The sequence below is a fragment of the Protopterus annectens genome, chromosome 12.part0 (genome assembly GCF_019279795.1).
Source record: "Protopterus annectens isolate FY-2018-M chromosome 12.part0, PAN1.0, whole genome shotgun sequence".
NCBI classification, from domain to species: domain Eukaryota; kingdom Metazoa; phylum Chordata; order Ceratodontiformes; family Protopteridae; genus Protopterus; species Protopterus annectens.
This window is the reverse complement of record NC_056746.1, coordinates 1,307,765,805-1,307,778,859: the sequence shown is the minus strand read 5'-3', so window position 1 is coordinate 1,307,778,859 and position 13,055 is coordinate 1,307,765,805.

The window sequence follows — 13,055 nt, the reverse complement described above, 5'->3', positions numbered from 1 at the left end:
GCCATGGTTGTGGCACCAGCCACTAAGAGCTTGTAGAGCAGTGCTCATTTGTCCATCCTAATAGGGACTAGGGCCTTGGACAGATTTGACGAGCACATTTGCACTTCAGCAACCTCTGCCTGTGAACACTGAATTATATGGGGCACTTCCCAAGGTTGCAAAGAGATTTGACTAAAGAGCTCTCCAAATCTCTTTCCAGATCCATGTCTGTGGAGGACCAGAACAAGATGTTTTCACAGCTGGCCACCCACCAAATCATATTTAATACATCCATGAGGCAGATATCACATTCTGCAGAGGGTACCTTACAGGTGGTGGGGTTAGGCATAGCCATCTGAAGGTATGCCTGGATGCACCTCTGTGGTTTTGCAGAGCCTTTCAAGTCTATTCATCAGTGTTCCACTTGATGGAGCTTTGTTTTCCAGAACTGAGCAAGATGGGAAGACCTTGTCCGTCATCATGATCAGTTCTACTCCTGAGACCCTTTTCCTGGAATCAGCAAGGAGGCAAAAAATGTGCTTCCACAATTCCCAGGGTCCTTTCAAAGACTCATGAGATCGTTCTCCCAGAGGCAGGGGGGAACTCTAATGGAAGACACTGCCCCTGCAGCAGAGGTGGCCTTACAGACCCAGGGTTTCCAGGATTCGTCTCAGGCAAACCCTACACATGCTTCCAAAAGGTTGCCCAGCTACTGCTCTCTGGATGCAGATGGGGTGTTTGTCTCTGCACCCCAAAGCCTGGGCATCCATCACACGATTCCTGTGTGCAGATAATTATATCCAGAGGTTATTTCATGCCATTTTCTGAAATTCCTCCTTTAAAAATGAAAATAATCCCCTATATCCCATCCAGAGGGAGGCAGCAGCCCTGGAAATAGAAAAGCTGCAATAAGTCATCCAGAAGGGTTCCCAACCAGATAAGATTTGGAACCTACTCCATAGTCTTTACTGCCTAAGAAGCCAGGGGACTTGACTCTTTCTGGATCTTAGCAAATTAAACCAATATGTGAAATATTTAAAGTTCCAGATCATCATGGTTCACTTCATTTTTCTACTGCTGTGAAAGGGCAATTGGATGTGGTTGCTAGATCTTAGATATGCACTGTCACATCAAAATGAGTAGGCATTCCAGAAAATCTGCACTTTTGACTGGGAGCCGATCAATACCAGTTCACAGTACTGCTCTTTGGAGTCACCACAGCCCCCAGAGTGTTCACCAAATACATGGTGCTAGTAGCTCACCTGAAACTCCTGCAATTGTTTTTCTGTATCTAGATTGGCTCTTAACTCTCCTAACCAGGCATCAGCTTTTACTTCTACAAGCAAGGGACTACTTGTTATTTGCCTAGGCATCAGAATCAACTACAACAAGTCAGTCACACCTACGCAGTCATGCGTTCATAGTGTTCATCTAGACATGGTCTGTCAGTCTCTTCCTCCAGCAGGAGTACAGACAGTTAGATCCCAGCTCAAAAAAGTGATCTCACATTCTTCTCCTCCAGCACAACTAATCTTGCAAACCTTAGGCTCCATGGCAGCAGCAATCGCTCTGGTTCCACAGGTGAATTTTGCAGTGGAGACTTATTACAGTGGTCTATTCTGCAGCCCTTGTTTCCCTCAGTCAAGATCATTCAGACTTGCAAAAATAGCTTTATTGGCTTTACTCTGATAAAGATTCTCAAGGTCTTCCCTTTGTTTTACCATGGCCACTATGACCATGGACTCCTCCCAGCTGGGGTGGGGGGCACTTCTTGAACAGTCTAAAGTACATTGTCCCCAGAAGAGGCCAATGTGCATATCAGTGTCCTGGAAATGAGAGCAGTACACCTAATGGTGAGTGTGGAAGAGAGGTGAAGGAGAGTACAGGCAGGGTGGAATGGGTGGAGAAGAGTGTCGGGAGTGATTTGTGACAGACTGGTACCAGTGAGAGTGAAAGGGAAGGTCTACAAGAGGGTAGTGAGACCAGCTATGTTGTATGGGTTGGAGATGGTGGCATTGACAAAAAGGCAGGAGTCCGAGCTGGAAGTGGCAGAGTTAAAGATGTTAAGATTTGCACTGGGTGTGACAAGGATGGACAGGATTAGGAATCTGTATATTACAGGGTCAGCTCAGGTTGGATGGTTTGGAGACAGAGAGGTGAGATTGCGTTAGTTTGGACATGTGCTGAGGAGGGATGCTGGGTATATTTTGGAAAAGGATGCTAAGGATGGAGCTGCCAGGTAAGAGGAAAAGAGGAGGGCCTAAGGTAAGGTTTATGGATGTGGTGAGAGAGGACATGCAGGTGGTTGGTGTGACACAGCAATATGCAGAGAACAGGAAGAAATGGAAACATGATCCGCTGTGGCGACCCCCTAACGGGAACAGCTGAAAGAGAAGACACCTAACACTGCAGGCCTTTCAAGAAGCTTTCCCACCCAGGACAATTGCATTTTGTGTCTGTAGTCTGATACTTTACAAACAGGGAGGAACCAGATCTTATCCACCATGTCAAGATGCAAGGAGAATTTCTCAATGGACAACCTCTTCTGGCCACTTTGTCATAATGCACATACCGGGGAAAGCCAGTGTGATTGCAAGCAAACTAAGCAGTCCTATTCAGATGCCTCATGAGTGGCCTGTCAATATCAAAGTGGTGGGAAGAATTTTCAGTCAATGGGGCAGCCATGCTGCAACCTTTTTCGCTTCTCCCCACAACATGTGCAGCAGGTTCTCTGCCCTGATTTCCCTCTCTTAGGAAGTCACCTAGAGATGCTGTAAATGTTTGAGTGTATTCACTGTTGCAGTCATCACATTTGGGTTATCCCTGCCAGGGTAGCTCTCGGCCAGCCCAAATATCAGAGGCTTAGTATTTCTGCATCAGTTGCTGATGCTTCAGGACTGATGTCAGGTCGTCAGTAGTACAAAGTAAGGCAACTGATGCCATTACATCAGTTTTTCTTGCCCTAACCTGTCAGGAGCCCCCAAATAGTAGCCAGGTTCTGGTGGAAGAACCCCACCATTAGAAAGTAAATACCAGTATGTCCCTTGTAAGGAAAGAGAAGAAAAAAAGGGGGATGGAGGGAGGGAAACCAGGACTGCAACAGTGAATACACTCAAACATCAACATTTATGGTAAGTGTACACAACTGTACTATGCTTTTCGTGTTTCACTGTTACAGTCATCACATTTGGGTGGATTCCCAAAGCTGAGGAAATGGGTGGAGGCAGTCAAGGAAACTACGGGCTGGCTAGCATGCCCTGCAAGACTGCAGAGGCAAACCCTGCCCTGGATTTGGAGAAGAGAGAGGCAAGTGGTAATGTTTGGTAAAAGTGTGAACAGATGTCCAGGTGGCAGCCTCCAGGATGTCCCTGGTGGGGACTCCTCTGAGGAAAGCTGCAGAGGTGGAGACTGCACTGGTAGAGTGAGTCCTGACCCCCTGGGGGGGAGGCTTTCTGTGTTTGGAACAGAAATGGATGCAGTGTGTTATCCATATGGAAATGGTTTGTTTGGAGATGGCTTTGCCTTCTGCCCCTGTAGCAAAGCTAACAAGCAATTGATCAGACTTTCTGAAGGTTTTAGTCCCATATAAATAGAATCTGAGCTGTCTGTGCACATCTGGAGTGTGCAGGATCCTTTCCCCCTTGTTCTGGGGATTAGGAAAAAAGGTGGGCAAATGAATGGATTGGTTGAGAGCCAAACTGGACACCACCTTGGGCATGAAGGATGGGTTAGTCCTGAGGGATACCCTGTCAGTTTGGAAGATGATGAAGGGTTCCACAGCCATGAGTGCTTGCAACTCTGAGACTCTTCTGGCTGAAATGATGGTCAGTAGGAAAGCTGTCTTCCAGGAGAGAAATTTTAGCTCTGCAGAAGAAGCTGGTTTGAAGGGGGTTAGGGTGAGCTTTTCCAATACAAAGTTAAGGTCCCAAGCTGTGGTTAGTGCTCTTCTGGGTGGCCTCAAGTTGCTAGCCCCTCTTAGGAACTGTTTGATCAAGGGGTGTGAGAAAATGGGCTTCTCAGTGGGAAAATGAGCAGAGATAGCAGAGGCATGAATTTTAAGAGGAAAAAGAGAGGCCACTGTGTAGTAGGTCAGCTAAGTAATCCAGGATGAGAGGGAGGGAGGGCTGTGCCATATTGGCTCTCTCAGTCTAAATCCAGGTGCAGAACCTTTTCCATTTGTCAGCATAAGACTTTCTAGTGCTAGGGTGTCTGGCCTCACATATAAGATCTAGAACCTGTTTACTGATGTTGGCAGATTGATTGGGGGTTAGGGAATATGCCAAGCTGCCGAATTGAGTTTCTGCAATTGGGGATGCATGAATTCCCCTTCTCTCTGGGTCAGGAGGTTTGGAATCTGAGGAAAATGCCATGGTGGCAGTGGGGACAGGCTGTGCAGCAAGGGGTACCAGTCCTGGCAAGGCCAGTCTGGACCTATAAGAATTTTTTCCTCCTTTATTTTGAGCAGTACCCTGGGGGTGAGAGGTAGTGGAGGAAAGGCATAGACCGATAGACTGACCCAGGGGAAGGACAAGGCATCCACTTTCCAACCCATGCAGTGATGCTCCCTGGTGCAGAATTTGCTGAGCTGATGGTGTGGGAGGCAAAAAGGTTGACCTTTGGGGTGCCCCATTTCTGAGTTGTTAGGGTAAAGGTTCTTCTGTTGTGCTGTCACTTGTATGGGTCCAGAAGATTTCTGCTTAATTGGTCTGCCAGAGAGTTGAGAGAACCCGGTAGGAATTGTGCTAACAGGTGGAGTTGCATGGCAGAGGCTGTGAGCCAAAGGGTCATGGCCAGCCTTCACAGAGGGTAAGAGAGAGTCCCTCCCTGCTTGTTGATATACCACATTATAGTGGTGGTGTTTGTTTTGATCAGGAGAGCCCCTGGGGAGAGGAGGGGCTTGAAAGCTGTCAGGACGTGCTGGACAGCCATCTCTTTTTGATTGATGTGCAGAGGGATTTGCTATGGGCTCCATTGGCCCTGTACGCACCTGCCATCCAGGTGTGCACCACAGGCATAGTCTGATGCATCTGTGGTGAGGGTCTGGGTGGCGGGGGGGGGGTGGTGAGAAAGGTAGTCCCTTGTTGTGGGAGCATGCTGTTGCCCACCAAAGAAAATCTTTTCTGAGGCAAGAAATTATAGGTACAAGAGTCTCCAGGTCTTGAGAGTGTTGACACTAAAGGCTTTTTAGGTACCACTGAAGTTTCTTCATATGCAGCCTGGCATATGGAATGAGTAGTATGCAAGATGCCATGAACCCCAGAGCTTGCAGGATCTTCCTTGCAGATAGCTGGGATCTGGTGGCTAGTTGAGAGAAGTAGGCTGTCAGGAAAGTTTTCTTTTCTGATGTAAGGAATGCCATCTAGGATGCTGTGTCCAGGCTTGCTCTCAGGAATATAATCCTTTGGGTGGGCACCTGTTTGGATTTCTTTTCATTGATTGTGTACCCTAGGGGGTTAGTAGGAACTTTACAATGGCCAGGTGCTTGAGCAGCTTTTCCTGGCTGTCTGCCTGAATTGGGCAGTTGTCTAAGTATGGGTAAATCTGGATATTCCTTTGTCTGCAAAAGGCAATGGCTGGAGCCAGACATTTTGTGAAAACTCTGGGAGCAGTAGATAAGCCAAAGGGAAGTGCAGAGAACTGAGTGCTGAGATCCTGACCTGAAATGGAGATATTTCCTGCATGATTCCCTGACAGGAGTATGGAGGTAGGCCTCTTTTAGATCTAGGGTGGGTGGCCAAGCATCCTTGGAGAGCATGGGTAGCAGCTGCTGGAGGGTGAGCATTTCGAATTTTGGGATAATCAGGAAGGTGTTTAGGTTCATAGGTTCATACTAGGCTATCTGCCCAAGGGCATTTATAAGCCTAGCCCATAGTTATGTGGCTTTTGCCACCCCTTTAGTTTGAATAAAAACTATGCCTATTATTTTGATGTGCCTCTGTCAAGCAGTGACACTGAAGTAATCCCTGGGGTATATTTGCGATCTCCCATCCATTGGTCAAGATTTCTCTTGAACAAGGCCATCAAGGTGCTCTGCCTCACATGTACCGGGATTTTGTTCCACAGCATAGGGAGTCTCTGGGTGATGAATCTGTCCCTCCAGCACGTTCTATTTATAACCGTGTCAAGGTTTAAGTCTCCCGCCCTTGTGGTTCTGAGGGATCTAGATTTTTTGAGGTGAAGCATATTCATCAAATCTGGGTTTGACATGGCCTTATATGTCAGGCACAGGTCACCTCTGAGCAAGCGGTATGAGACTGAATAGAGCTGGAGTTCTTTCAGTCGGGCAGCATAAGACATATTTTTGAGACCCTTTATCCTTTTGGTGAGGAACTTTTGGGGCCTTTCAAGCTGCAGCAGGTGTTGGGTCAGATACATTCCGAACGGGGCATTGTACTCAATCATAGGTCTAATGAGTGATGAGTACAGGGGGACGATGACCTCCCTTGATCTAGATGTGAATCCCTTCATGATCAGGTGGGCAATATAGAAGGTTTTCCTAACTACTTTAGCAACATGAGTGTCAAACGAAAGGCTACTGTCAACCTGGGTCCCCAGATCCCTGATGACTTCTTCTGTGCTCAGTGGATTGCCACCTATATGGTAGCTAGGGGTAACCTTGTTTTTCCCGAAAGGTATGACTATGCATTTCTTGATGTTTAACTTTAGGCCATGAAGAAATTAGTGTTCCACTTGCAGAGCTAATGGTAGCAAGACAACGTAATGGACTGGAGAGCTGTCACTGCATTTTATACTCTGTTTTATCTGTATTTTAGTGGTTTCCAGTGTGTGTTTAGCTGAGTAGTTTGTTTTGTTTCCCTGATGCTCTGTATCACTGTTTTATCTAGTGGTGACCATTCCTTGCTGTTTTCAAGTTAGCCCCCCCCCCAGTGATAAGTTGTAGAGCTGTCAGAAGTTGTTGTATTTGGCTGGGGAATATTGGTGTTCCCTACAGTGACGTATAGCAGATATTCTTAGGTTTATAGATAGTACTAGGCTAACTGCCCTTGTGAGCCATTTTAAGCCTAGCCAATTATCCCTTGTGAGACTCCAGCCCTGCACCTTGTTTTTGTAAGGCAAACACCTTAACCATTTGGCCACCCTCCCAACACTTTAGAATGGATAGACCGAGGATTCATACAGAAAGCATATTGGCCTTTTTTTGGCCTCATCAAATTTGGTTTCCATTCCTGTGGCCTCCTCTTTGGTATCCACCCTGGGTACTGGATCCCAATCTAGATCTGCTGTCCCACCCAACAGGGTGACTGATCCAGACATAATAGGCCTCAAGGTGATTGTATGGCTTCTCTATTTCTTCTGATGGCTAGACAGCCTATGCTTTCCTCTCCAGTCCATTTTTGTTTTATCAGAAGGCTTCTGCTAGGAAAATTTACACAAGTAAATGGAAGAGATTTTCATTTTGGCCCCTTTTTCTACCCCTGTACCAGCTGTTCTTTAATTTAGCTTCAATTTTAAATGAGAGGGCTAGATCTAATTTCAATGAAATATTGAATTGTGCTTAACCTAAGAAGAGAAAGGCACTGAATGATCTTTCACATAATCTGCTGATGGTTTAGATCTCTGCTTCTGGTATACGCTGAGTTATCTGATTTGAGATCTAGGAGGCAAGGGACTGCTGGATCTCTGGTGTGGTAATCAAGGCACAGTTCCCACCTATGCAGTCTTTAAGATGGTACAAGGACAAGGCTTCCAGTCTTTCCTGGTAACTAAGGCTCTTAAACATTTTTGTTGAACTTTTGCTTTACGCTTGATATATGTTATGTGGAGAATTTTACTCTAATGGGACAGACCATTGCTGAATAAGGGGAATAATCTGTTTGATATAGATGAAATACCTTTAGCTGTTGTGCTAAGTAGAAGTATTTTCCTGACTACAGTTGCCACATAAGTGAGGCAGCAGATGACCCATATGCTCAAATTCATGACACCTGTTTTAAGGGTGTGCTTTCTTTATGGTTTATTGTAGGCAACTTCTATTTTCCGAAAGAAATACTAGGTATTCAATTTAACACCTTAAATTGTCACTTAAGACAAGGCAAACATAATTGTATAAGGAAACCATACTCTTTATTCCCAGTTACAAACCCTGTACATTCTATTCTTTTGTAAAACTGTCATCAGTCCAACAGTACATAAATTGCTCAATTCCTGTCTTGAACCTCACTCCCCCAAAACATTCTGCATGTATTGCCACAATTTCTTTTTTTCAATAATTTTTATTTTCGTTTTACATTGCAAGAACTATAACCATTCCATATTTACATGTTATACATTGTGAAGTAGAAACATGTAGTTCATACAACATACCTAATTACAATGTATACAAATATGCTTTCCCAATTCATTTTTGTTAGTCTAAAAACAGCACATACAAAAATGATTCTACGTCCATAGTTAAGCTGTGTACTCGTGGGAATATTTCCAGTTCATTTAAGATATGGTGTACCTGATGCTTTATGCTAATAAGATGTTATAGGACTGTTCCCAGATTGCTCGGGCTTTCATATGTTTGTTTATTTTGTCCAATACTATTTTATGTGCTAATAGATGTTTAATAGCAGATTTCTTGAATTCTTCCCAAGAGATACGTACAGGATCTAACCATTTGCAAACTATATATAGCTTCATTAATAAGAAAATCATTATAAGTGGGTTAGCTTGGTTTCCTGAGATGTTGGCCGGGAGGATGTGTAAGAGTAAATTCCCATGTTAGTGTTGATGCTTGGTACCCCATTTTTTGCAGTTGTAACTTAGGGGAATTCCAAAGCTTGAAAACACATATATTCTGGAGTTGTAAATGCATTAGGTCTGCAATCTGGTCTTTACAGTGTGGAGACTTGGTTGCATTGAATTTGTGAAGAATTGCTGGGGTGAAATAAGCGTTATTAATCACGAGTTGCGTGTAAGAGAATTTTTTTAAGTGGAATAGTTTTCAATATTAAGTTGATTGCCTTTTTTATTTGCTGGTCATCCATATCAGGTTTTAATTTTCTCCAATAATTAGAAAAGGTCTTTCTGGAATTTGATTTCCCCTATTTTGTATGAGTTTGTTTTCCTTGACATTAACATAGTCTTCCAAAGTAGGGTACAGTTTTTGATGTCACTTTTGAGTATGGTAAGGTTTTGGAGGTAACTGGAACACACCTGTTTGATTTGTCTTAAAATGATAATATATGCTTTAGCTAAGTTTAGATTACTTCTTAATTCATGAATTGTGCTATTGAGGAATGGGTAGACATCTTGGATTTTCTTATGCTTTAACAGAGGGAAGGAGTCTAGGTTTAGCATCTTATTTATTTTTAAGTTAGGATTTTTATGGAGGTGTTGTAGTATTTAACATAGCTTGTCCAAGGTTTAAGGAGTGAAAAAGTTTTTTGTCATATTTATAGAATGTTTTAGCGGCTCTATTAAGTTATAGGCTTGTAAATCTTTTTTATTTAAGAAGGAAAGTGCTTTGGGATTGACATCTAGTGTTTTTATATACCTATAGTATATTGTTACCCAGGCCGGTGAACCAGGCTTTGCCGAGGGTCGTACTCTGCTATTCTCAGTATTCTATTAGTGTTGATAGAGTAGTAGGTTTTGAAGTCTGGCAAGTTCAGACCCCCTTTGTTCTTGATAAGTGTTAGTTTTTGATAGGAGATTCTGGTCTTTTTAGGTTCCCATACAAATTTTGCTAGAAAGGCATGAATTTGTTTGAAGAATTTATTATGTATAATTATCTGAGATGTCATAAATAGCTATAGTAATCTAGGTAGTATGTTCATTTTAATTATTGATACTTTAGACAAAAACGGTAGCTTAGTTATTCAATCTTGTACAATCTTGTACAATCTTGTGTTATGTTTTGCCATTTAAGAGTTGCGTTATGTTGGCAGAATTCCTTGTTATTCTGAAAGAAAGTAATCCCCAGGTATTTAGTTTCTTCTTTTATTTTGTCTATGAGAGGTATTAGGGAGATGAGTCTAGGTGGCCTTAAGGGGAATATATTAGTTTTATTAAGGCTTAATTTGTAGTTGGACAAGTATGAGAACTGTTCAGTTGTGTTTTATTTTGGTCATGTCTGAGCTTGGTGTAGTAAAGTATATGTTTAAATCTGCAAATGCTGAAAGATAAACTTTGAAGTTATGCATTGAGAGGGGATTATATGTATTTTGTTTAATATGTAGGAATTAGGGGTTCTAGGTATAGGTTGAAAAGAAAGGGTGATAGCGGGCAGCCTTGCCTTGTTCCATTTTTTATCGAAATTCTGTTTGACCACGTTTTGTTTATATATAGGGATGTATATGGATTACTATAGAGAATTTGAATGATCTGTATAAACTTTTTAGGTATGTCAAAGTGAGGTAATGTTTGCAGCAAGAATTACCCTATCAAAAGCCTTGTGGGCATCTACTACCATTGTGAAGATGTTGGATATTTCTCTGATTTGCAAAGGATATTAATGCTTCTAATGCTAGTGTGTTGTCACTGGTCTGTCTACATGGTGTAAACCCAGATTGTTCTGGAGCAATGATTTTCTCTATCAGATTTTTAACTCTATTTGTGAGTATTGAGGTCAGGATCTTGGTGTCTATATTTAGAAGAGAGATGGGTCTATAGCTATCTGGATTTCTAGGGTCCGCTTGGTCTTTTAATATAAAAATAGTTTGAGGCATTAAAGTGAATATCATGTATGTTGTTTATTATATAGTTCAGCATGTGGTATAATTGGCAACTGGTGGACTGAAGGATTTATAAAATTCTGAGGTAAGACCATCTGGTCCTGGGGCCTTGTGTGGTTTTAGATGTTTAATTGTGGTTATCTCGTTAATGGAAATGGGCTCCGTTAGTTTTTTTTTTTGTTGATCTAAATCTAGTTTAGGGAATTTTAGTTTTTGAAGAAAAAGATCCCTATCCTATCCTTTGAGGCTTGTAGAATTTGTTCTCCATATGTTTGAATATATATTTGTTCAAATACTTTGATAATTTCCTCATTTCTTGTATAGTTTTTCCCTCTGTAATTTGCTTCTGCTATAACTGAGGTGGATTTTTGTTGAGCAATAATTCTGGTCAGTTCTCTGGAAGGAATTTCTGCATAATTAGCCAACTGTCTTGTCTCATAAAAAGATAATTTCTGTTCTCTAACATATATAGGTTTCTTTGTAGTTTTAGGAGGTCCATTTCCGTTTGATTATTAGGGTTATTTATCAATTCTCTCACACGTTCTATTTTCTCCTTTATTTTATGTTCCTCTTTCAGTTGGATTTTTTTATAATATGTCTAAAAGCGTCTTCTGTGTGGAGACATGCGTGAATGGGCATACCTTCGTTGAAGGTTGTGCGTCAGGCCTGGCAAGTCGGTACGTAAAAATCTACTGCCAATCATTACCAGACCGGAGTTCCACTGTGGTGACCCCTAAACGGGAAAAGCTGAAAGATACAACATGTTGCTTTTTAAATGAAAGTTCCTCTGATTTGTGTTTTGGTCGTTGCCCATTCTATATCCATTGGTGTTTGGTAATTGAAGATATTTACAAGGGATGTTTTTAATATATCCTCAATCTCTTTTACTAAATCAGTTTTGAAGAGCAGATTAAGATTTAATGACCAGTTATTAGCTCTGTTTAAAAAACTTTTTTTGTCCCAGTTGATACTCAATGTAACTTTGGAATGATCCGACAGAAATCTAGTGTGTATGGCTATTGTAGGTTTCATGTTAATGAGTATGTCTGAGATTAAAAAGAAGTCTATTCTCACCCACATTTTATGGCATTGGGGAGTAGGATGTGTAATTCCCAGTTTTGTTATCTTTATACTCATATTTAAAGGGGGTCATATAGTCTGAAGTCTTGTTTAAGTTCATTTAAAGCTATTGTAGCTTGTCTATTATGTAGTTTGGTCGGGTTCGATTTATCCTTTTCTGGGTTTTGATGTGTGTTCCAGTCACCACCAATTATTAGATAGTGATCTTCCAGTTGGTTTAGAATTGGGTACAGTGACATGAAAAAGAGATGTTGGTTGCTACAAGGTGCATATACAGTTAACACCATTATGGGTTTGGAAAAACCCGTGTTAGTAAATGTTACATAGCACCACCTTCCCTCTTTGTCACCCTTAGTTTCAAGTATTTTATCCTGAAAATGTTTAATTATTATGGCCACCCCAGCACTGTTGGTTTTGTCCCCAGAAGCTATAATTTGTCTTATCCACTCCCCCCCCCCCCCAATATCTGTCCATTGCTCTGAAGTTAAATGCATTTCTTGTATTAAGAAGAGATTAGCTTTGGTTTTCAGGGCTAAATGCAAAAATAGTTTCCTTTTTTCTTTATTTTGTAGTCCTTTAAGGTACCACATTTCAATTTCCCACATTTTTGTGATGGATATGCTTGTTTTAATTTATCTGTATGTTAATTTAGATTTATGGTCTTTGTATGTGTTGTTATAGTGGGTACCTGTCAAATCTTCAAACGCTCAAAATTTCGAACGTTGCTTGGTCGAGACCAAATGTTTGAAATTTTGAGTGCTCGAAGATGGACTTTCAACGGCACCATATGGTGCAGATAGGGAGAATTTCCCTTTTCTGCACTGAAGTGCGGTCTCAGAGTTGCTATATTTAAGTGGGGGGGGGGGTCTGGGGGCAGTTAGTGTTTTTCCTGTGTTTTCTTTTCGTTTCTTTTTTTTTTTATGTTCGAACATCCAAATGTCGAATATTTGGTCTCGACCATGTAATGTTCGACATTTTGGATGTTCGAACATTTAACGTAGACCCGTTATAGTGTGTCATTGGAAAGCATCTAACTATTCCTGTCCCTATACTGTGCCTACCCACTATACCCCTTGACCAGGAATAAACGGGGGAATAAAATGTGATTTTAGTATGTACCGTAAGATTCCTACTAATATTAAATTTTTTTTTTCTTTACGTATAAGTTTGTGACATGGTACCCCCCTTATGTTACTACATACAATACGGACAAAGCTTAACAGACCAGTTCTCTACAAAAAACACTGCTGAGTCATATCCCTAGTCTCAACCTTTAAACTATTATACCATTAGAGTACTGCGGTTAAAGTACAA